Here is a 25649-nt window from a genome sequence, read left to right as displayed (position 1 = left end):
CACCGATCTCCAGGTTATTTATACCCTACCGACCGTGACCTCCTTCCCTTCATCCTTGCACATCTCACTGGTCCTCTCCTTCACTCCTCACCCCTTCCATCCCTCCTTTCCTCCTTTCACTCTATTCATCTGTCCTCCCTGAGCTGTGTCCCCCTCTCCATCTTCTAATTCTGTCTGCTGATTTCTCTCCTCTCCTTCCGTTTCACATCCCTCCATTCCCCCTCCTCTCTTCCTTTACTTTCACCTCCACTTGGCTCCAGTTATCTCTGCTTCACACAGGACAAGACAAAGTCACACACACCTGGCCGTGGTCGTCACTGCCCTCCTGTTCTGATGAGTAGCTCTCCTCCTCTTCCTCAGAATAGTTATCAATGTCTGGAGAACGATCTGAGAAAGAGAGAGAGAGAGAGAGAGAGAGAGAGAGAGAGAGAGAGAGAGAGAGAGAGAGAGAGAGAGAGAGAGAGTTTTGAGTTTTTATAAAACCTTTATTTTATACTCAAGTGTTAACATAAATAATGGCACACTGCCTTTTCAGAAATGAAAAAAAATGTAATTCCTAAATAAAATAAAATAAAATAAAAATACAAAAGAACATATACATTCAACTCATTTCATCAACAAAAAATAGTTTCCCCTCTCCACAAAACAAACCGCTCTTTCGTAAGCCCACTTCTCCTCAAACAATGGGAGATCTTTTACAGCTGAGAAGAACTCAAAATCCACTTTTATTCTTGCTTTCACTAATCCTTTAAAAAACACATCTTACATCCTGCCCATATCCGTTTCTATCTTATGTTTCCTACTCAGAAAAATTGACATCTTAGCTTGTCCCAAAATAAAATTTAACAGTTGACATTTTCTTTTCTGATGCTTACTATATTGAAACCCCAAAATAAAAACAGTGTTATTGAAAATCTCCCCTACAGCTTTAAACAAAGACTCCAGCATTTCCAAGAGAGGTTTTATCCTCTCACACTCCATAAAACAATGAAAAATGGTTTCTCTTATATTACAAAAAGGGCATCCATCTCCAACATCTGAGTTAATAACAGATACAAAAGCATTAACTGCAATGATGCCATGCAAAACCCTCCATTGCATATCCCCAGTACCCTTTTGTAACGGTGGCTTGTACAGTGCTCTCCATGCTGGCTTTACCTTGTCATCAATGCCCAATTTTACCCTCCATGGAGTGTCTTTTTTATTTTTCAATTTATCTTTATTCAAAACCTTGACACACCCCCTGTATAAGTCTTTCCCATTCACCTCATCCAAACCCACCTCTTCCAACCCTCTCAAATCCAGTAATAGCGCCTTTCTTTCTGACTCTGGGATATTGGGTGTAATCCCTAGTCTTGGAAATGAGACGTTTTCATCTTGTACATTCTTCTTGTGACTATTAAGCATACCCCACTCTTCTGCTGACAGAGCCTTCCTGCAGCTTCCCAGCAGTTGTCCGACAATCCTTTCCGACCTCACCCCCAAATGTTCAGCCACCCTTCTTCCATCCATTAAGGCGGTCCCAGCCATGGCCATTAACTGTTTTAAGGTGATGATTTTGCCCTTCACCAGAATCTTGGAGAAATATGGAACAGCTGCAGTTGTACAATCCAGTCTTGCCCCATACACCAGAGGTTCCTCCAACAGCCAATGCACTGACTCCGCTGACGTTCGCCTGGACACCTTCATAATGCTCCACACCCTAAGAAGGCCTCTGTAAAACGGAGGTACTCCCTCCCTAGAAATCTGGCTACTATCAACCAAAAATAAAGCTTTCTTTAAACCTAATCCCCCAACCTGCTGTAATACAAGACCTGCCACCCCTCTCCAAACCACATTTTCCGGTCCATAAAGCAACCTTTGAATAAACTGAAACCGGAAAGCAGCAGCCCTACTAACAAGATGTACAAGACCTTGTCCCCCCTCCTCTTTTGACAAATACAAAACACTTTGTGGAACCCAGTGATATTTATCCCAAAAAAAATCCACAATAATTGCCTGTATCTTAGCCAGAAGGCCAGATGGTGGCTCTAAAACTGACAACCGATGCCACAGTGCAGAGGCAATCACATTGTTAACTATAATAGTGCGCCCCCTATATGACATACGCGATAACAACCAACTCCATCTCCTCATCCTCCCTTCCACCATTTCAACCACCCCAATCCAATTTTTTTCCATTGTCCCCTCGTCTCCTAGGTACACTCCAAGATACTTAAAACCTCCCTTACACCATTCCAGCCCCCCTGGCAAAGCCATGATCCCTCCATACCATTCTCCAATCTGTAAAGCACAACTTTTTTCCCAATTTACCTTTGCAGAGGATATTCCCCTAAAACGGTCAACCATTAGACTCAAACTATCCACCTCCGCTTGATTTTTCACTAAAACAACTACATCATCAGCATAGGCTGAGAGACGAATAGGAGGAATATCCTCTGAAAGGTACACCCCTTCAATGCGACTTCTAATGCTATTTAGTAGTGGCTCTATAGCAATGGCATATAACATTCCCGATAAAGAACATCCCTGCCTAATACCTCTACACACTTTAAAAGGAGCACTCAAACCACCGTTAACTTTCAATACACTTTCAATGTCACCATATATCACCTTTATCATGGCAATAAAACCAGAGCTGAACCCAAACGCCTCAAAAGTGTGCCATAAGTATTGATGTTCAACTCGGTCAAATGCCTTTTCCTGATCAATTGAAATTAGACCAGCATCCAACCCAATAGCCCTAGAGACGTCCAAAAAATCATGAATCAGAGAAATGTTATCCCCTATCTGCCTGCCAGGAACACAGTAGGACTGGTCCGTATGTATGATTTGCCCCATCACCTCCCTCAGCCTGTTGGACAAAGCCTTGGACAGGATCTTATAATCAGTGCACAATAGAGCCACCGGCCTCCAGTTCTTCACCTCCCTAGGGTCACCCTTTTTGGGCAGTAGGGTGAGGACAGCCCTTCTGCAGCTTATTGGTAGTAACCCTCCGGTTAAACTATTATTAACTACTGCTAGCCAATCCTCTCCCAACATAGCCCAAAAAGACTTAAAAAAGTCAACGGGAAGCCCATCAATGCCTGGTGCCCTTCCATTTTCCATGCCTTTTAATGCAGTGTATAGCTCCTGCAAAGACAATGGTTGCTCTAGCTCAACCTGAGCTTCTGCAGCCACCTGTGGGAGCCCATCAAGGAACTGCTGTGTCACTGTTTTATCCTCTTTGTACTCACACTTGTAGAGCTCAGCATAGAACTCTACTGCCCTCTTTCTAATTTCACTAGGGCTAGTGAGCTCCTGTCCAACAGCTGATTTGAGACAATGAATAATTTATCTTTGTCCATTCTTTTTCTCTAAACCAAAGAAAAATTTGGATGAGGCATCCATTTCAGAGATTCCCTGAAACTTACTTCTCACCAATGCCCCCTGTGCTCTGATACCCAGCAGGTCTGCCAATGTAGCTTTTTTCCTCTTGAGGGCCTGAGTATGGCCTCGATCTCCTGTAGTCTCAACCAACGTTATGAGTTCCACTATTTCAGTCTCTAGGGCTTTCATTGATTTGGTGATATCCCTGGTACATTCCTTGTGTATTGATTACATAATTGTTGAATCTGGATTTTCCCTATATCCCACCACTGTTGAAGGGATACAAAACTGGCCTTTTGAGACCTCCACCTCTCCCAGAAAAAACTAAAACATTTCCTGAAGTGAGCATCACTCAATAAAGTTATATTAAAATGCCAATATGCGCTTTTGGGTTTTACATCGTTAATGAACACCACCTCTGTTATTAAACAATGATCAGAAAATCCCACTGGGGTTATCACACTTGATTTACAGACCTGAGATTGATGCTCAAAACAATAAAACCTATCTAACCTGGCCATAGAGATGGTGTTCTCTCTCACATGCGCCCAGGTGTACTGTCTCGTGCCTCCATGTAGACTCCGCCAAATATCACACAGTTCATGTGTTACAATGAGGCGTTTTAAAAAAGTCCTTGAGGCTATATGAGGTTCTTTGTGATTTCTATCTAAATCACTGACTGTATAGTTAAAATCCCCAGCAATAAATAAATAAATAATCTTCATTATTACATTTCTCAATGGTATTTGATAATGTCTCTAAAAAACATACCCTCTCAACTGCCACCACTGGGGCATATACATTTATCAGACACATAGTGATGTTTTCATACCTTGCTCTAACTTTTAATAACCTCCCCTCAACTACCTCTTCAACCTCATATGACAAAGGCAAAAACCCTTTTGAGAACAAGATGGCCACACCCCCACTTTTTGAGTCTTTATGACTACACACCACTGTCCCCCCCCACTCCTGTTGCCACATAACTTCATTTTCCAAATTACTATGCGTTTCTTGTAGAAAGTTTATGTCACTTCCCTTTCCCCTAATTAACTCATACACTATGGCTCTTTTTTTAACGTCTCTTGCCCCATTTACGTTTAAAGAAGAAATCTTAAAACTGCTCATGGATGAAAAAAAAATACAGAGGAAGACACAGAAACCACATCTCTTTACAGAGTTAAGGCTGCGACTGAACTCTTTCATTTTCTTTAGAATTTGCATCACTTATCACTCTCGTGACCACTTTCTTGAGTCTAGCAATTTCAGGGCTTGTCAAACCTCCCCCTGTTATTTTTGACATCAGAAACTTTGCTGATTCAATAAACAATTCACTTTCAGGGAAAAAATCTGTTACATTATAATCCTGCATATATTTCTTCCCTTTTGTCAACTTCAGAAATTGACGTACTTTCTCAATCCCATACCTCCCTTCCACCCCATTTATCTCACTATTTTGTTGTGACGCATCAGATGACTCACTCTCGCTATCCTCCCCAGAAGAAAACTCCACCATCTCTACAACCGGTTTATCTTCAACTGATTTATCAATCTCTACCTTCCTCTTGGAATTAGACCCTTCACCACCCCTTACATTCTTCCTCTTACTCCTCGGTACTCAGGGGCGGTGTGTTCATTAGGGCGATATGGGCGACGCACTGCCAAACGGGAAAAGGAAGGTTTTTTTTTCGAATCAATTATATCACGGCAACAGTAGTTATCAGTGTTCTAATCTAGACGTCTGATCTGCCACTAAATGTCCAATCAGGCTAAAGTCGTGCTTCAAATGTCCCCGCCCGTTTTGGGGCGATTTCAGTCAGGTTGAAAATCACCCAGAAGTCTCTCATAGCCTCTAATGTAAAATCAATTTTTTTCAAATATCAGAGCTTTCAATACAATCTCTATGGGTTTCTGAGGGCTTGCACTTACGCGCTTTCGTCATACGTAACATAACCATGAACGTAACTAAGAAAAGAGCGGGTAGCCTCATCAATCAATTCACTACTACTGTCAAAATGGCTAGCCTTCAGTGCAACTCGATTGTCTCTTTGAAAGAAGTTCCTTTTTGTCGGCGAACAAATCAAGATAAATTGGCAACGAAACAATTAGGACCTCCCAGACCAAATTTAATAATTCAACAGGTTTCTACTTAGCAGAGTCGTGAACACTGTCTACGAGAATCGAGACGACCTCATAGAATGTTTTGAAGCCATTCGGACGGGTTCATTGGGTTCATTTGACCAGCCCACCGTGAGAGAGGCATCTGGCTACGTGAGGATGCTACATGATGAAGATTTTATTTTTTTCCTGCGGCTTTTTCACAAAATCATGCCCCACGTCGACATTCTGTACCAGAAGCTACAGAAGAAGGACATCGATGCTGTCTTTATCAAACGTGCCCTCGACAGCTTCACAAGCAGTGTGCAGGCCATAAGGTAAGATTAAACAATATCATTCGATCTTTCTCAAAGCAGAGCTTTATTTGAAAATGTATGCATGAAAGGAGACTGCATTTGTGTTTGAAATTACATTATTCTCATTATATATGGCCAGTGGTGTAATCTAGCTTATTTTATATACTATGTGTACTGTACAGTGGTGCTCATAAGTGTATGAACACATTCTAAAGTTGACTAAAAAGAGGAATACAAAAATAAAAAAAATCATCTTTTGGAAATTGATCTTAATGACTTAATTAAAAAAGTTGGAAAATCCAACCTTTAAGGACACCAATTTTATTTTCTTTTTTATTCCTCTTTTTAGTCAACTTTAGCATGGGATCATAAGCTTATGAGCACCACTGTATACTGTGCTGAACATCCAGGCTATGTGAGACACAAAGGCTAACTTAAACACTAAAGACTTTATGCATCCCTGCCCATTTTAAGTGGAACTGAAGTATTTGTACTATACATGGATACATTGCATATACCTGTGCATCACATAGACAACAGTACTGTACAAAGCCAACAAACACATTGGTCTGTTTGCCTTCAGGGACTCCTCTCAACAGCAGCTGCAAGAAGCAACAGGAGCCAAAAGACCCAGAACAGCTTTGAGAGAAGAGGAGAAGCAGAGGCTGTCTGAAGAGGTCTGCAACACCATCCTGGATCACACCAAAGAAAGGTTCTCTTTCTCTGGCCACCTTGTGAGTGCTACCTTACTGCAAGCAGACATGTTTGAAAGGTACTGCCATTCATTTCCTGATGAGGCTCTGAATGCCACTGTGAATGCATACCCCATGCTGAGCAAGGCAAAGCTCAAGACAGAACTATCTCTGATCTATGAGAATCCTGAATTCAAGGGATGCTGTGGTGCACTGGCACTGTACCAGGTTCTCATGAGCTACAACCTCCAGGAGACGTTCTCTGAGACTGTGACTCTGTTGAACATCCTCATAACTACTCCCATGACAACAGCTGAAGCTGAGAGATGTTTCTCAACTTTGACACGAGTTAAGACATTCCTGCGAAATTCAATGGGCCAGGAACGTCTGAATGCACTGGCCATGCTTTCCATTGAGAGGGAACTAGTCCTCAGCATGCCTGATTTCAATGAGAAAGTCATTGAACGCTTTGCTGTATTGAAACAGAGAAGAGAACAGTTTCAGTACAAGTAATGTAGCCTCTCTCTCTCTTTGTCCCTCCCTGTCTGTCTCTTTAACACACACACGCCCAAATCAGTTCACAGTTGATGTTGTTTAAAATAGTTATTTTTCATTTTAAAAAGAGTTTAAAAAAAATAATCTGTTCATGTTCATTTTTACAAATCTATACAATTGGCCAGAATATGGTTGTTCATATTTACAAATCTATACAATTGGCCAGAATATGGTTGTTCATTTTTACAAAGCCATACAGATAGCTGTGTTTACCTTTTCTAGAAATTACTTTCAAATTCTGTTTTCAGGCAAAATGTCTATCACTGTTCATTTTCACAAATCTATACAAGAGGGCAGAATATGGAAGTCTATAAAAATGTCTTATTACCAATAACTTGCATCAATGTTTTCAGTAGCCTCTATCAAAAGCTCCTGCTTGCTTGTTGTGAATTATGCTCAGGTGCACATATTTCCAATTCAACCATGAGGCAAAAAATGTGGTAAACGCTCTTGTTGATCCTGCAATCTGAACAAATACCAAGATGCTGTATTTTCAGCTGATATTTCATTTGTTTATGGAAATGCATATTGTTTATGCAGTGTTGAGGAATGTGAAAGAACACCCTTGATTATTTTTACTGTGATAACTTATTTTGATTTTGTAAGCCAACACTTTTGAGATCAGTCAATAAATGCTTCTGGTATTGACTTATATGCTGCCCCTGTCTTCATGTTGTTGCTGGACATATCTTTTTAAAAATGTGTGTAGGTCACCTAAATCATCAGAAAAATTGCCCCCCCTGAGAATTTTTTCAGGAGCCGCCACTGTCGGTACTTTGAAAACAGCGGCTTCCTTTTCCATTATTTCAATCTCCTCCTGACCTCCAATTTCATTTTCCAGCACCACCTCAGCAACGGCAGTCGCAATCTCACCGACTTTTTCCCCTCCTTCTTTGTTCTGATCTACCACCATTGCCCCCGTATCCACACTGCCTTCCTCTCCTACTTTTCCTACCACATCTGCCCACCTCCTCCCTTCCCCAGCACCTGCACCCTTAGCATGTTCATCCCTTCGCGGTGGTGCATTAGCTGCACCAGCACTAGAGCTGCTACCAGAATCTGCGCGCTCATTCTCGGGACAATTACGCACCAAATGCCCCTCTCTTCCACAGCCAAAGCACTTCATTGATTCAGTAGAAGCGTAGAAAACATAATCAAATCCATCAATCTTAAAACTGAATGCTAAATTCAGTTAATCAATGTCCTTTTTTAAAATCATATGCACTTGTCTCCTATGAGACACGACATGTTTCAGCAACGGAGATTTGCATCCAAAAAGAACCTTCTTTATTGTAGATACAATTTGACCATGGTGGTACGTTAGAAAGTATAACTTTCTTCGCCGGATTCATAAGCGGAAATACCGGCGTCTGCGTCTCCCGCAACACAACACCACTCTCAACTATCATATTCACCTTTTCAATGGAATCTAAAAATATCACTACAGCGCTATTCATCCTTGAGGCTGATTTGATGCTATCATACCCAATGATAGCACACACTGCCAAGCTACATTCTTCCACTGAACACCCGGCCGCAGCAGGAATCTTAACTCCATGTCGCCGACTAAGTTTTTCAAACTCCAAACTTCCACGAGTGGCCATTGCAACCAGCCTCACCCGCTGGTTGTGCCCTCGCGAAAAACAACCTCAACAATTCCACCACCCCTATACGTGCTTATTGATAGTTAGACAAGATAACCTTAAACCAACTAAACTAATCAATATAAATATATACACACCAAAACCCAATAGAGTGAAAAAAATTCCAGTCGCTCTCACACTCACTCCTGCTTCACGACTCACTCCCAGCATGCACTCCAACGAGAGAGAGAGAGTATATTTATTGTTTATTTCACTTTTGTTTACTATCTACTTCACTTGCTTTGGCAATGTTAACATACGTTTCCCATGCCAATAAAGCCCTTAAATTGAAATTGAAATTGAATTGAGTGGAGAGAGTGCTAGAGAGAGAGAAAGAAAGAAAGAAAGAAAGAAAGAAAGAAAGAAAGAAAGAGATAGAGGTCTTACCAGACATTTTGGCCTTGGGTCCCTCGTGGTCGATGGGCTGGCTGGAGAGGGAGTAGACCCTGACCTCGGCCACGGGCACAGAGGCATCCTTCAACTGGCTGTGGAGCCCCAACACCTGGGCCCCCTCACTGGGGTGTTGCATCACCTGGAGAACAGGATGTTAGGCCTACTGCTGCTAGGTAGCTCTCTCTCTGCTCTCCCTCTCCCCTCTGTCTGTCCTTGATTGCAGGAGTGAAGTCTGGTGTGCGGGAGTCAGGGTTCCAGCTGCAGCTCATTCACCATAATCACCTCAGCCTTTAAGACCCGGTCAAACTTTCCACTCATCGTCAGATCATAGTCAAGACGACCATGTTAGTCTCGCTGCCGACTCAACCTGTCTGTTTTTGCTCTTGTGTTTATGGCCTGTCTATTTACTTTTTTCTCCTGTGCCACAGATATTTGGAACCTGACTCCTGCCTCCGCTTCACTCCTGCCACCACCATCCTGCTCTCCACTATCGGACCTCTCCTTTGGACTCACCACGGACACTAGGACATTACGGTACCACACCTGCCCTGACCTGGATCTGTTACCCTCCCTGTAACCTGGACTTGCTCTTCCCCATTAATTGGAAACCTGGACTATTGAACATTATAATAAACCTGTTAAATCTTATCTGGCTTGGTGTACTTGTCTGCATTTGGGTTCTATCCAGTTAAGTCATAACACAGGAGGGGTGGGGGTGGAGGTGTGGAAGGTGTGAAGAACGAAGGAAAGATGGGAGTGAAGACATAGGAAGAGAGGTAGGGATAAAAGAGGGAGATATAGTAGAAAGAGAGATGGGGAGAGTGAGGGAGAGAGGGGTTAAAAAAGAGAGAGACAGGGAAGGAGATAAGAAAGAAGACAGAAGAGAGTGCACAAAGGGAAAGAGAGAGAAAGAGAGAGAGAGAGAAAGAAAGAGAGAGAGAGCGAGAGAGAGAAAGAGATAGAGAAAGAAAGAAAGAAAGAAAGAAAGAAAAAAGAAAAAAAAATAGGCTCTTTCATTGGGCTGATCCTCCTCAGAGCAGCATCATTGTCTAGTCAGCTCCCTCTCTTTCATTGGGCTGATCCTCGTCAGAGCAGCATCCCTGTCTAGTCAGCTCCCTCTCTTTCATTGGGCTGATCCTCGTCAGAGCAGCATCCCTGTCTAGTCAGCTCCCTCTCTTTCATTGGGCTGATCCTCGTCAGAGCAGCATCCCTGTCTAGTCAGCTCCCTCTCTTTCATTGGACGGATCCTCAGAGCAGCATCCCTGTCTAGTCAGCTCCCTCTCTTTCATTGGACTGATCCTCAGAGCAGCATCCCTGTCTAGTCAGCACCCCCTCGTTCAATGGGCTGATCCTCAGAGCAGCATCCCTGTCTAGTCAGCACCCCCTCGTTTAATGGGCTGATCCTCAGAGCAGCATTCCTATCTAGTCAGCATCCTCTCTTTCATGGCTTGTCTCTCTCTGCAGTCTGGTCACACTCTGGCTGTGTTAATGAAGTCTACACATCCTATCACAGGGACAACTCACATAGCCAGCAGTCACACACCATGCAGTGCTACAGTACAGCTCTTTTATCACACTGAAATAGCTTTGGGTAGAATGTGTCAGAATGACATTGAGAGTGAGTCGCGGTGACAGTTGTAGTTACTGTGAGGAGACAGTGTTGTAGTTACAGCAAGGTTTACTAAAGGTTAGATAAAGGTGTAGCTGGTTACATGAAGGTTGGATAAACGTTGAATAGAGGGTTTGCTAGAGACTAAACAGACACCAACTGTAGTTTAAATACCAACTATTTGCTACATGTTGATTAGAGGTTGAATAAAGCTTAAATGAAGGTTGAATAGAGGTAAATAAAGGTTGAATAGAGGTAAATAAAGGTTGAATAAAGGTTGAATAGAGGTTAAAGGAAGGTTGAATAGAGGTTATCTAAGGGTTCCTACCTCAGCCATGTTGATGAGTCCCAGAGCCAGGGTCTTGTAGCCCAGGATGGTTCGGTTCTTATAACGTTTACGCCGCTGGAGCATGATCTGGAGTTTGTTGGCATCTCTCTTCAAGAAGTGGGGGTACTGTGGTGGAACAAACACATGCACACACACACACACAGGTCAGGATATCACACAGGCCAGGATATCACACAGGTCAGGATATCACACAGGTCAGGATATCACACAGGTCAAAAATGATAAATGAGTGAAAAGAGAATCATGACCTTCCTCTGTTCTCTTCTCAGCCTGTATAATTACGGAGGGAGGGAGGGATAATTGGAGTGCTGCGTAACATTCCTGTTCTCTGACCCGTCTCTGACTCCAGGATGTGACGGATCAGGATCACATAACCTTTTCTAAACCTACATTCATTATGCGCAGCACACCAACTTTCAATGGAAAGTTGAACCAAAGTTGAACCAACTTGAATTTAGTGGGATGAACCCCAGTTCCGCCTACTATAATGACCCCAATGCCCATGTAATTAGAAATGACTTGGCCATTTGACCTGATCAGGAAAAAACCCTGGGTTGAAAAACATAGTTAGGAATAGACTCCATTCCTTTCTAATCTTTCTAATAGACCAGTAGTAGTGTACCTACCTGTAAAGAGAAGGTGAGCTGAAGGTCTGTCTCAGTCAGGCCCGCTGAAGACAACAATATCTCATTGGACCTCAGGATCCTCTTAGAACCCTGAGAAAGAGATGGAGGCAAGGAGGAAGGAGGGGGGGGGGGGGGGGGGTGAAGACCGGAAAAGAGATAGAGGAGATGAGGGAGGGAGGGAGGAAAGAGGGAAACAGAGAGGGAGAAAAGAAGGGAGGAAAGCGAGATCTGCTTGAAGATAATCATTGACGTACCACAGATAACTCTAAACAATCAGCATTCATCAACCCCATCCAGAGAGAAGAGGGATGGAGGGAGGAGGGGGGAGGGGGAAAGAGGGAAACAGAGAGGGAGAAAAGAAGGGAGGATTGAGAGGGGGAGGACCGAGAATGAGAAGAGAAGAGAGTAGTGACGGAGAGGAGAGGAGGAATTGAGGGATGCTGGGCATTGAATTGACAGAAGAGGAGAAGAGGTAGGAGAGAAACAGAGAGAGATAGAGAGAGAGAGAGAGAGAGAGAGAGAGAGAGAGAGAGAGAGAGAGAGAGAGAGAGAGAGAGAGAGAAACAGAGAGAAACAGAGAGAAACAGAGAGAGAGAAACAGAGAGAGAGAGAAACAGAGAGAGAGAGAAACAGAGAGAGAGAGAGAAACAGAGAGAGAGAGAGAGAGAGAGAGAGAGAGAGAGAGAGAGAGAGAGAGAGAGAGAGAGAGAGAGAGATAGAGTGGTCTGAGCAGTACCTGTAGTTTGACAGCGATGACCACGGAGGTGAGGTCTTTATCAAGCTCCTTCAACATGATCAGCTTCTTCAGCGTCAGGTTGAACAGCCTGGAGAACACAGGAGGGAGACACTCAGAAACATGTACAAACAACATTATAGGAACGTTAGATTAACCACTTAACCAATATGGTACAGATCACGGTCACTGAGAATACAGGAGGGAGACACAGGTACAAACAACATTATAGGTTAATCCATGGTACAGAACACACTGTCACTGGCTTGTGCATTTCAAAAGGACACTGTACAGAAAACCACATTACATCACCTCAACGTTAGATGAACCATTATGGTATAGGATACATTGTCACTGGCTACTCAATTTTTACAGAGAAGGAAGGGACCTTTCATTTGCTTTTCCAATTGCTATTACAGTCAATCACAGCTAAACAAAAACTCAGAAAAGTAAGTCAACAGTCCTTTAAACTGAATCCACCTCAGAGACATGCATTGCATGATGGGGATGCCCTCCCCACTCACCCTCAGCCCTCCCCACTCACCCTCAGCCCTCCCCACTCACCCTCAGCCCTCCCCACTCACCCTCAGCCCTCCCCACTCACCCTCAGCCCTCCCCACTCAGCCCTTCCCACTCACCCTCAGCCCTCCCCACTCACCCTCAGCCCTCCCCACTCACCCTCAGCCCTCCCCACTCACCCTCAGCCCTCCCCACTCACCCTCAGCCCTCCCCACTCAGCCCTCCCCACTCACCCTCAGCCCTCCCCACTCACCCTCAGCCATCCCCACTCAGCCCTCCCCACTCACCCTCAGCCCTCCCCACTCACCCTCAGCCATCCCCACTCAGCCCTCCCCACTCACCCTCAGCCCTCCCCACTCACCCTCAGCCCTCCCCACTCACCCTCAGCCCTCCCCACTCACCCTCAGCCCTCCCCACTCACCCTCAGCCCTCCCCACTCAGCCCTTCCCCACTCACCCTCAGCCCTCCCCACTCACCCTCAGCCCTCCCCACTCACCCTCAGCCCTCCCCACTCAGCCCTTCCCCACTCACCCTCAGCCCTCCCCACTCACCCTCAGCCCTCCCCACTCACCCTCAGCCCTCCCCACTCACCCTCAGCCCTCCCCACTCAGCCCTTCCCCACTCACCCTCAGCCCTCCCCACTCACCCTCAGCCATCCCCACCCACCCTCAGCCCTCACTCCTCACCCTCAGCCCTCCCCCTCCCATCTTACCCTCAGCTCTCCCTCCGGTCCCCTGGCTGCTCCCCCACCCATCCTCCTCCACCCCTCCTCCCCCACCCCTCCTCCTCCACCCCTCCTCCTCTGCCTCTCCTCCTCCACTCCTCCTCCTCTGCCTCTCCTCCTCCACCACTCCTCCTCCACCCCTCCTCCCAACAACAGAACAGTCCAACCAGAAGGTCAGTGTGTTGAATTACTCACATCTGGGGCCTCAGAGGCATAACGTAAACTAAAATTGGCCTGGACAGAGAGATGGAGGGAAGGAGGGAGTGGGGTAGGAGGAGAAGAGAGACAGACAGAGGGGTTGTTAGACAGACAGACAGAGACAGGCAGACAGACAGTGACAGGGAGACAGACAGAGACATGCAGACAGACAGTGGACAGACAGACAGACAGACAGACAGACAGACAGACAGACAGACAGACAGACAGACAGACAGACAGACAGACAGACAGACTGTCACGCCCTGACTCAGGGGACGCTTAAATGTTGAGTCAGGGTGTGTATATTCTTTGTGGTGTTTTCTATGTTTTGATCTATTATGTGTAGATCTATGTTGGCCGGTGTGGTTCCCAATCAGAGGCAGCTGTCACTCGTTGTCTCTGATTGGGGATCATACTTAGGCAGCCTATTGGCACTAGTGGGTTGTGGGATCTTGTTCCGGGTAAGGTTCGTTGTATGTACAACCTTAGGACTTCACGTTTTCGTTTGTTTGTTGTTTTGTCGTGTGTTTATTCAGTGTAAATAAACATGTACGTATATCATGCTGCGCGTTGGTCTGACCCGTCATTAGACGAACGTGACACAGACAGACAGACAGACAGACAGACAGACAGACAGTGACAGGCATACAGAGACAGGCAGACAGACAGACAGACAGAGACAGGCAGACAGACAGACAGGGCTAATGTGGCCTGGTAACAGCAGGGTAATGACTGTCATAAATAACCAGTTAGTGGAGCCATACCCCCTACCCTCTAGTCACTTTGTGTAGGTCTGATAGGGTCAGTCAGATAAATATAAGCCAGCTATAATTAGGACTGGATAAGTACATGGTAATACGAGCTACAATCTGCCCTCTGATAGGTTAGGTGGAAATGATCCAAACCATTTAGATCTAGTAGAACTTGGGAGTAGGGGGTATGGAGTAGGGGGTAGGGAGTATGGGGTAAGGGGGTAGGGGGTAGGGAGTAGGGGTTATGGAGTAGGGGTTAGGGGGAATGGAGTAAGGGATAGGGGGTAGGGAGTAGGGGTTAGGGGGTATGGAGTAGGGGTTAAGGGGTATGGAGTAGGAAGTAGGGGGTAGGGGGTAGGGAGTAGGGGATAGGGGTAGGGGGTAGGGAGTAGGGGTTAGGGGGTATGGAGTAGGGGGTATGGAGTAGGGGATAGGGAGTAGGGGTTAGGGGGTATGGAGTAGGGGTTAGGGGGTATGGAGTAGGGGATAGGGAGTAGGGGTTAGGGGGTATGGAGTAGGGGTTAGGGGGTAGGGAGTAGTTGAAAGGGGGTAGGGAGTAGGGGTTAGGGGGTATGGAGTAGGGGTTAGGGGGTATGGAGTAGGGGATAGGGGGTAGGGAGTAAGGGTTAGGGGGTATTGAGTAGGGGGTAGGGAGTAGGGGGTACGGAGTAGGGGGTATGCTGATATGGATAGGAGGTTGAGGATAGTTATAATGCTGATATGGACAGGAGGTTGAGGATAGTTATAATGCTGATATGGACAGGAGGTTGAGGATAGTTATAATGCTGATATGGACAGGAGGTTGAGGATAGTTATAATGCTGATATGGACAGGAGGTTGAGGATAGTTATAATGCTGATATGGACAGGAGGTTAAGGATAGTTATAATGCTGATATGGACAGGAGGTTAAGGATAGTTATAATGCTGATATGGACAGGAGGTTGAGGATAGTTATAATGCTGATATGGACAGGAGGTTGAGGATAGTTATAATGCTGATATGGACAGGAGGTTGAGGATAGTTATAATGCTGATATGGACAGGGGGTTGAGGATAGTTATAATGCTGATATGGACAGGAGGTTGAGGATAGTTATAATGCTGATATGGACAGGAGGTTGAGGATAGTTATAATGCTGATATGGACAGGAGGTTGAGGATAGTTATAATGCTGATATGGACAGGAGGTTGAGGATAGTTATAATGCTGATATGGATAGGAGGTTGAGGATAGTTATAATGCTGATATGGACAGGAGGTTGAGGATAGTTATAATGCTGATATGGACAGGAGGTTGAGGATAGTTATAATGCTGATATGGACAGGAGGTTGAGGATAGTTATAATGCTGATATGGACAGGAGGTTGAGGATAGTTATAATGCTGATATGGACAGGAGGTTGAGGATAGTTATAATGCTGATATGGACAGGAGGTTGAGGATAGTTATAATGCTGATATGGACAGGAGGTTGAGGATAGTTATAATGCTGATATGGACAGGAGGTTGAGGATAGTTATAATGCTGATATGGACAGGAGGTTGAGGATAGTTATAATGCTGATATGGACAGGAGGTTGAGGATAGTTATAATGCTGATATGGACAGGAGGTTGAGGATAGTTATAATGCTGATATGGACAGGAGGTTGAGGATAGTTATAATGCTGATATGGACAGGAGGTTAAGGATAGTTATAATGCTGATATGGACAGGAGGTTGAGGATAGTTATAATGCTGATATGGACAGGAGGTTGAGGATAGTTATAATGCTGATATGGACAGGAAGTTGAGGATAGTTATAATGCTGATATGGACAGGAGGTTGAGGATAGTTATAATGCTGATATGGACAGGAGGTTGAGGATAGTTATAATGCTGATATGGACAGGAGGTTGAGGATAGTTATAATGCTGATATGGACAGGAGGTTAAGGATAGTTATAATGCTGATATGGACAGGAGGTTGAGGTTTGGTTACAGAAGAAAGACATGCATGTGTAAAAAAAGAGCCAGGGTGTTAAAACACCATAATGTCTGAAGGTTGATGATCAGTGTGCTATTACATTGTTTTATTGATTTATTTAACCTTTATTAAATAAAGTGATGATGAATCAAGAAAGATGACAAGGTAGTGTATCAAGGACATCCTACTACATGTTAATATTCATGATGAACTATGATCAAACATGATTACTGTGCATAATCATAACCCCTTTATGACTTGGAGTGTCATCAAAAATGTCCATGAAATTACAAAGTGAGCATACCAAATAGCAAACACCTCCATCACGTCAATTTGAATTACAGACAGTCCACAGTCATGAGCCAAATTCATAATAAAAACGATTGTATGGAGAGCAATGGAGTCCAGGGCCCGAATTCACAGTGTCTCAGAGTAGGAGTGCTGATCTAGGATCAGGTCCGCCCCTCCATAAAATAATATTCATTATGATTTAAAAGGATAACTGATCCTAGATCCTACTCTGAGACGCTTTGTGAATACAGGCCCAGTAGGCCTAATCTCCTGCTCTCTCCTAGCGTGGGGCTGTGTCTGCCTCTCTCATCGACTGTCTCTATTAACTCTCTCGCTCTCTCTCTCTCTCGCGCTCTCTTTCCCCTCTCTCCCTCTGTCTCTTCTCCCCTCTCACTCTTTCCCTCTCCCTCTCTCTCTCTCTCTCTCTCTCTCTCTCTCTCTCTCTCTCTCTCTCTCTCTATATCTCTCTCTCTCTCTCTCTCTCGCGCTCTCTTTCCCCTCTCTCCCTCTGTCTCTTCTCCCCTCTCACTCTTTCCCTCTCCCTCTCCCTCTCTCTCTCTCTCTCTCTCTCTCTCTCTCTCTCTCTCTCGCTCAATTCAATTTCCATTTAAGGGCTTTATTGGCATGGGAAACGTGTGTTAACATTGCCAAAGCAAGTGAAGTAGATAGTAAACAAAAGTGAAATAAACAATAAATATTAACAGTAAACATTACACTCAGAAGTTTCAAAAGAATAAATACATTTCAAATGTCATATTATGTATATATACAGTGTTGTAACAATGTGCAAATAGTTAAAGTACAAATGGGAAAATAAATAAACATAAATATGGGTTGTATTTACAATGGTGTTTGTTCTTCACTGGTTTCTCTCTCTCTCTCTCTCTCTCTCTCTCTCTCTCTCTCTCTCTCTCTCTCTCTCTCCTTCTGCCCCTCTCCATCTCGCTCTTGCTCTCAATCTCTCCCTCTCTCTCTCCATCCGCCTCTCTCTCTCTCTTTCTCGCTCCCCTCCCTTTCTCTTGACACTAGGGTCAGACTGACTTGTAAAACACCAAGGATCCCTGTTTACATAAATGGTGTGTGTGTGTGTGTGTGTGTGTGTGTGTGTGTGTGTGTGTGTGTGTGTGTGTGTGTGTGTGTGTGTGTGTGTACGTGCGTGTGCATACGTGCATGCGTGTGCGTGTGTCAGGAGTGTTAGCCACCTGCCTTTTGAAATACCACAGAAAATACCATAGTGTTTTTTACAGCTAAATGTACAGCTAAATTATTGCTAAATTAAGCTAAATGTACAGCTAAATTAATTCTAAATGTACAGCTAAATGAATGCTAATCTAATATCTTCTCTCACTGATATTTATTCTAAAGTCTTAGGCATCTGTCTGCAACAACATAAATCCCCTATTTTGACGTATGAAATGGGGCTAGGCTTGTCAACAATACAAAGCCTTTGCATTAATTCTCCATCACGGCTTTAGTAGGGAAAGGAATAAATATGGATGAAACTGTGATATTACACACACACACACACACACACACAAACACACACACACACACACACCAGGCTATTGGAGGAGATTAAAATTCCTGACTGTGGCTTTAAGAGGCAGGTGCAATATGGTTCCCTTGGTAACAGACACTACCATGGGACATGACCTTGCTGTGTCATCTGTTTCATACAAGCAAGCTGCTTCCGAGACAGACAACACACAACACAAGACACACACATACCTCCCTTCAGAAAGCCCCCTCCTTCCCTCCATATATAGGTAATAGGGGGTCATTTGGAACACATCCGAACACCTATTATCCTCAGCAGTCAGGGGGAAAGACAAGCGCACGGTTTAATTGTTACAGTCCGGCTGTAAGGTTCTGTATTTGTTTTCTTAGTCAACCTTGTGTTCTTGAACGTAGCCCTGTATCTTTGTGTTCTTGAACGTAGCCCTGTATCTTTGTGTTCTTGAACGTAGCCCTGTATCTTTGTGTTCTTGAACGTAGCCCTGTCTTTCATTTTTGTTCATTGATTTCACCTGTGTTAGTTACTCACCTGGTCTCATCAGCTCCTTATTTAGTTCAGTTCATTCTGTTTGTGCCTTGTTATAGATTGTTTGTGAGAACCAGTTATAGTCTTCAGTCCTAGTTTTTGATTCTCCTGCCTGTTTGCCTACCTGTGTATGACCATTGCCTGCCTGTGACCACGATTCCTGCCTTCTGTGAAGGCTAAATAAACACCTGCCGCGCTCTGCGCGTGAATCTACACCTTTTTCTCCCTGAGTATTCATTACACCGGCTTCAAACGCACTAAACGTCCTTCTGACCTCTGACCGTGTGCTAGGGGAGTGGTGTACCGTTGCCTGGTTCCTTCAGTGTGGAGTCCAAAAGGGATCATAAGCCTCTTGGGGGGATTTGAAAAATGAAAAGGGCACCATGTCAGGATACACCACCATCCTTCAACCCTTCACATACACACACCCACAAACCTCACAGTAAGGCTCCTTCAATCGGTGTGAGGTGATAGCCATGGAACAAGAGGAAGGAGGAGGTGGGTGGAGGACATTAAATGACAGAAAATATGGCCATGGTTCTGAGCCATTTTGAAGGGAAACTGACAACAGTTTTAAAATAGAACTGTTGAAGTCTAACGACTGCATGTATCAAGGGAAAAACACTGTGGAGATGAAGACGTCTGCTGTTGTTGCTATTGTTGGGAAGACAAGCTGTAACATTTATTTCAAATCCCCTATTAATACTGTAGAAACCCCAGTGTAACCCCAGTGTCACAATGTAGTGTTGTTTCCTGTAGGGACACAACAGATTACATACACTGCTCAAAAAAATAAAGGGAACACTTAAACAACACAATGTAACTCCAAGTCAATCACACTTCTGTGAAATAAAACTGTCCACTTAGGAAGCAACACTGATTGACAATAAATGTCACATGCTGTTGTGCAAATGGAATAGACAACAGGTGGAAATTATAGGCAATTAGCAAGACACCCCCAATAAAGGACTGGTTTTGCAGGTGGTGACCACAGACCACTTCTCAGTTCCTATGCTTCCTGGCTGATGTTTTGGTCACTTTTGAAGGCTGGCGGTGCTTTCACTCTAGTGGTAGCATGAGACGGAGTCTACAACCCACACAAGTGGCTCAGGTAGTGCAGCTCATCCAGGATGGCACATCAATGCAAGCTGTGGCAAGAAGGTTTGCTGTGTCTGTCAGCGTAGTGTCCAGAGCATGGAGGCGCTACCAGGAGACAGGCCAGTACATCAGGAGACGTGGAGGAGGCCGTAGGAGGGCAACAACCCAGCAGCAGGACCGCTACCCCCGCCTTTGTGCAAGGAGGAGCAGGAGGAGCACTGCCAGAGCCCTGCAAAATGACCTCCAGCAGGCCACAAATGTGCATGTGTCTGCTCAAACGGTCAGAAACAGACTCCATGAGGGTGGTATGAGGGCCCGACGTCCACAGGTGGGGGTTGTGCTTACAGCCCAACACCGTGCAGGACGTTTGGCATTTGCCAGAGAACACCAAGATTGGCAAATTCGCCACTGGCGCCCTGTGCTCTTCACAGATGAAAGCAGGTTCACAGTCACACTGAGCACATGTGACAGACGTGACAGAGTCTGGAGACGCCGTGGAGAACGTTCTGCTGCTTGCAACATCCTCCAGCATGACCGGTTTGGCGGTGGGTCAGTCATGGTGTGGGGTGGCATTTCTTTGGGAGGCCGCACAGCCCTCCATGTGCTCGCCAGAGGTAGCCTGACTGCCATTAGGTACCGAGATGAGATCCTCAGACCCCTTGTGAGACCATATGCTGGTGCGGTTGGCCCTGGGTTCCTCCTAATGCAAGACAATGCTAGACCTCATGTGGCTGGAGTGTGTCAGCAGTTCCTGCAAGAGGAAGGCATTGATGCTATGGACTGGCCCGCCCATTCCCCAGACCTGAATCCAATTGAGCACATCTGGGACATCATGTCTCGCTCCATCCACCAATGCCACGTTGCACCACAGACTGTCCAGGAGTTGGCGGATGCTTTAGTCCAGGTCTGGGAGGAGATCCCTCAGGAGACCATCCGCCACCTCATCAGGAGCATGCCCAGGCGTTGTAGGGAGGTCATACAGGCACGTGAAGGCCACACACACTACTGAGCCTCATTTTGACTTGTTTTAAGGACATTAGATCAAAGTTGGATCAGCCTGTAGTGTGGTTTTCCACTTTAATTTTGAGGGTGACTCCAAATCCAGACCTCCATGGGTTGATAAATTTGATTTCCATTGATAATTTTTGTGTGATTTTGTTGTCAGCACATTCAACTATGTAAGTATTTAATAAGATTATTTCATTCATTCATTCAGATCTAGGATGTGTTATTTTAGTGTTCCCTTTATTTTTTTGAGCAGTGTATTTAATACCAGTACAGTACATTTCCAGCTGAATTCTCATGTATTCTGGAATTCGTCAAATATAAAGCTCAGCTGAACTAAAATCCACGGTTTGGCGTCAGAATTGACCAGAGGTCATCATTGGTTATGTTTAGGGCTGTGACGATTGTGGAATTTTGGGTAATGATTAATTGTCATGCAAACGGCCACGGTTATTGTCAAAATTGTAATTTTTGTTGAAAAATATGTTGAGCGTGTAATGCATCTCAGAAAATGAGCTACGACAAACCTAATGAATACAACATAGCTTTGGTAACACCCGTCTCAAAAACAAATGGTTCTGACCGCTTCAAACTTTTGGAAATGAAGCTTCTCCTCCCAACGATGCCGTTCTGCTCATAAAATGACTATCAACTTTACCCACTTCATGTAAAAATTGAAAACTGCTATTGGGTAAATCATATCTACGTGAATATAAAGTTGAATCCCCCTTCTCCTAAAATGAATATGTATTAAGACAATTATTAGATATTGTCCATAATGGTCTATTACACGAATATATGATAATTGTGCCAGCGCTAGTTATGTTATGGTTGAGAAGAGACCGACGCAGACCGTTATCATTGGGTTGCGTTAAGGTCGACCGACACAGACCGTTATCATTGGGTTGCGTTAAGGTCGACCGATGCAGACCGTTATCATTGGGTTGCGTTAAGGTCGACCGACGCAGACCATTATCATTGGGTTGCGTTAAGGTCGACCGACGCAGACCATTATCATTGGGTTGCGTTAAGGTCGACCGACACAGACCGTTATCATTGGGTTGCGTTAAGGTCGACCGACACAGACCGTTATCATTGGGTTGTGTTAAGGTCGACCGACACAGACCGTTATCATTGGGTTGCGTTAAGGTCGACCGACACAGACCGTTATCATTGGGTTGTGTTAAGGTCGAACGATGCAGTGCGTTATTGTTACGAACCCCGTGGCTTTAAAAGTCTAGGGTGGATGGAAAAGAGGCCCGCAACATAACTCATGCAAATTAGGCTATTGCCAAGGAACGGTGAGAACAAAATACGCCAACAACCAAATGCTACCGTCAAACACAAAATGTTTATTATAAAACACACGGTAAATGGTTTGGGGAAAAGGGGCTGAGCTGGACCCAAGGAATGAAACAATAAAGTCAAAAACCCCTAAACTGATCTTGCCTGCCTCAAGAACTACTAAGCTTACTGCTAACCATACAAAAATACAGTGGGTGGTCCGCTCAGGTCTAACTAGTGTGTTTAGACAAGGTTTTCCTACAGGTAGTGTATGCCCAAGGGCGACTTGCTAAATCCCCCTTTTCCCAGGCACAAACAAACAATATAGGTACCATACAGACTAAACAGTTAATGAGTGAGTACACAAAAAACAAGACACCACCGTATACATACTCACAAACAAAAAGAGTCTCTCTGTCAGCAAACACAACTGACTAGCTTTTAACACAAGGGGATGTGTGATATGATTGGGTAAGAAAACAGAAACAGGTGGTGCAATCAGGAGAAATGTCCACTGATTGGTCCCCTCAGCAATCAGCAGATTAACTGATGACTGACAGGTGGGACACACCAACGACCTCCAATCAGGAACACCAAGGACACCTGTGATTAGGGCAGTAGGAGAGGAAAAACACAAAAACACATACAGGATACCTGTATCCGTAACAGTTATCATTGGGTTGCTTTAAGGTCGAACGATGCAGTGCGTTATCATTGGGTTGCGTTAAGGTTGACCGACGCAGACCATTATCATTGGGTTGCGTTAAGGTTGACCGACGCAGACCGTTATCATTGGGTTGCGTTAAGGTTGACCGACGCAGACCATTATCATTGGGTTGCGTTAAGGTTGACCAACGCAGACCGTTATCATTGGGTTGCGTTAAGGTCGACCGACACAGACCGTTATAATTGGGTTGTGTTAAGGTCGACCGACACAGACAGTTATAATTGGGTTGTGTTAAGGTCGTAGCTATAGTAGTAGCTATAGGGCTTTAGAAGTGTGTTTTGTGTTAACTGGGTCTATCTCCCTATAGGAGTAGCTCCATAGTGCCAGGGGCCAATCACCAGCCATGCAGGACAGTGAGTCACAGAACTCTGCAATCTGTTCACCGTCGAATCCCAACACCCTGACCACTGACGACTGACTGAGCCAATGGGGCTGCCGCAGGGATGGAGCCCCAGTTAGGAGTAGACAGAGACGTCACAGCCCATTGGATGGCTTGGCTGTCAATCATAATGGGTGGAGATGGGGAATGTGCTTGAGGGTGAAGATAGTAAAAGGAATTGCGGTGTCTGCATGCGTGGAGGTTGATTAGCATGCGTCTCAGCCAACCAGACAGACTCCAGAGGGACTAGGGATCTACAGTGCTTTCAGAAAGTATTCACACCAAGGGCTGTTACGGTGACCGTATTACCGCCACACCGGCGGTCATGAACCATGAAGGCAGTCAAATTCCACATGACCGTTTAGTCACGGTAATTAGGCTTCTCCAAGCTCTGATGTTGCTGATGGTCATTAGTAGCCTACCAAACTTGCTAACTGCCTGGTACTCAGCACTCTATTGTCCCTCTAATCACCCTGACATCAATGCAAATGTTTTCGAAAATCTAATCAAACACTTAATGAGAGCCCATGAGCTCATAATAATAATAATATGCCATTTAGCAGACGCTTTTATCCAAAGCGACTTACAGTCATGCGTGCATACATTTTTGTGTATGGGTGGTCCCGGGGATCGAACCCACTACCTTGGCGTTACAAGCGCCGTGCTCTACCAGCTGAGCTACAGAGGACCTCATGTTGCGTAACATTTCTATAGGCTATGCAATTGCGGGAGAAAACACAGAGTGATGGCAGCTAATAAAAAGAGGAGGATCCTATCAGCTTTCTATAGGCTAGGACTACTATATTTATTTATTTACTTTCCTAATATTAAGTACATTGCTTATATTTACAACAGGAGTATAGCCTACCTGGCTGGCATGAAAATAAACCACGGGTAAAAGCGTCCTCCATTCGCTATTTAAGTGCATTGATGTCATGTTTTTTTTTCCCGCTGCCCCTGTTTTGATACAGGTGCATGATAATGGTCCATTCTAAATCAAAACAAATGTCACACATATATTATTTAGTATATGGAAATCCAAAATAGTCTGATGGGTGACAATATTAGCCTATCACTTGTGAATTATATAATTTACTTGTGAATGATTCCCAGCATAAGAAACAACCTCATGTAGTCTAGCCCATAGGCCTATACATTTTAATAAGGTTTGTATCACAACTAAAGTGGCCAAATAACTTCTTAAAATTAAGCACATTAATCTGCTTTACAAGAGGTGTAGAGCCGAACTGGCATATATAAGCAGCGCGTGAGTTTCAAGTTTGGGGAAGATAATCTACACTATAAAAATGCATTACATTAATAAAAGCATTACATGCATTATTGCATTTGCGGTCACTTTTGATAATGGTGTTTTCCGCTAATGGAACATTTGCGCTTATAGCCTACTACCATGTGCCCATTGCTGCGCATATAATGTGAAGAAATAGCCTAATAGTTTATCAACATTTTAAGCTAAACGTTCTGATCTGTTGCGTCAGCCACATTGCGTAAAAAAGGTTTTTTGATGCTAGTGGTTGTATTCATTTGGGATTTATCGCATCCCACAACTGTCCCAGACTATGTTTGGAATATTTATTTCTCGCACAGAATAGAATAGATCAACTTTTGTACTTTGGGGGATAGTAGATTGACATAGGCTAGTGCTTTTGCTGTTCGTTAGGCCTACTCATCTTGTTGGCTGACCAAAAGTAAATGTGGACAGTTCTTCCAATATCTTCAATATGCACCTCGGAATTGGATAAGGACGGATATATTTATTCCATTTTGAATTCAGGCTGTAACAACAAAATGTGGAATAAGTCAAGGGGTATGAATACTTTCTGAAGGCACTGTATCTATCACAGTGCATTATAACACTAGCTTATAAGCATTCCTAACACAGCTATAAGCATTCATAACACAGCTATTAGCATTCATAACACAGCTATCAGCATTCAAAACACAGATGTAAGCATTCATAACACAGCTGTAAGCATTCATAACACAGCTATAAGCATTCATAGCACAGCCAGGGGTCGTGTTAATGCAGAATTCTGTGTTTTTCACATAGAAAAATAAGACACAATGCATAAGAAATATCTTGCTGTTGTTTTGTAAATGCAGATCTAAAATGCTTCTTATTGTAATTCCTGCTCGGCATCAGACTAATTTAGTGGTTCAGTTGCACTTCTCCACTCAGATGAGAATTCCCAAACGGCCATTCTCTCAGCAGACACCGCTGACTGATGTGGAGCTACTTTTCCTCTGGTACTTTTCTCAGTGTAGCCTAC

General features: G+C 44.4%; 1 pseudogene across 1 annotated transcript in view; it reads right to left on the bottom strand.

Annotated features, from left to right (window-relative positions):
- The window catches only part of LOC311112652 (phosphofurin acidic cluster sorting protein 1-like), a 67991-nt pseudogene that overhangs the window by 13261 nt on the left and 29081 nt on the right, over window positions 1-25649 (bottom strand). Inside the window, exons 2-6 of the transcript XR_014615928.1 lie at window positions 12387-12474; window positions 11651-11740; window positions 11004-11129; window positions 9061-9205; window positions 300-387 (exon numbers count right to left, since the gene is read on the bottom strand). The product of XR_014615928.1 is annotated as a phosphofurin acidic cluster sorting protein 1-like (transcript). The remainder of the gene's footprint in view (window positions 1-299; window positions 388-9060; window positions 9206-11003; window positions 11130-11650; window positions 11741-12386; window positions 12475-25649) is intronic.

This window comes from Coregonus lavaretus (genome assembly GCF_964263955.1).
Source record: "Coregonus lavaretus genome assembly, chromosome: 39".
Taxonomy (NCBI): domain Eukaryota; kingdom Metazoa; phylum Chordata; class Actinopteri; order Salmoniformes; family Salmonidae; genus Coregonus; species Coregonus lavaretus.
Note: the sequence above shows the minus strand (reverse complement) of the source record. Positions and strands in the feature narration are given on the sequence as shown.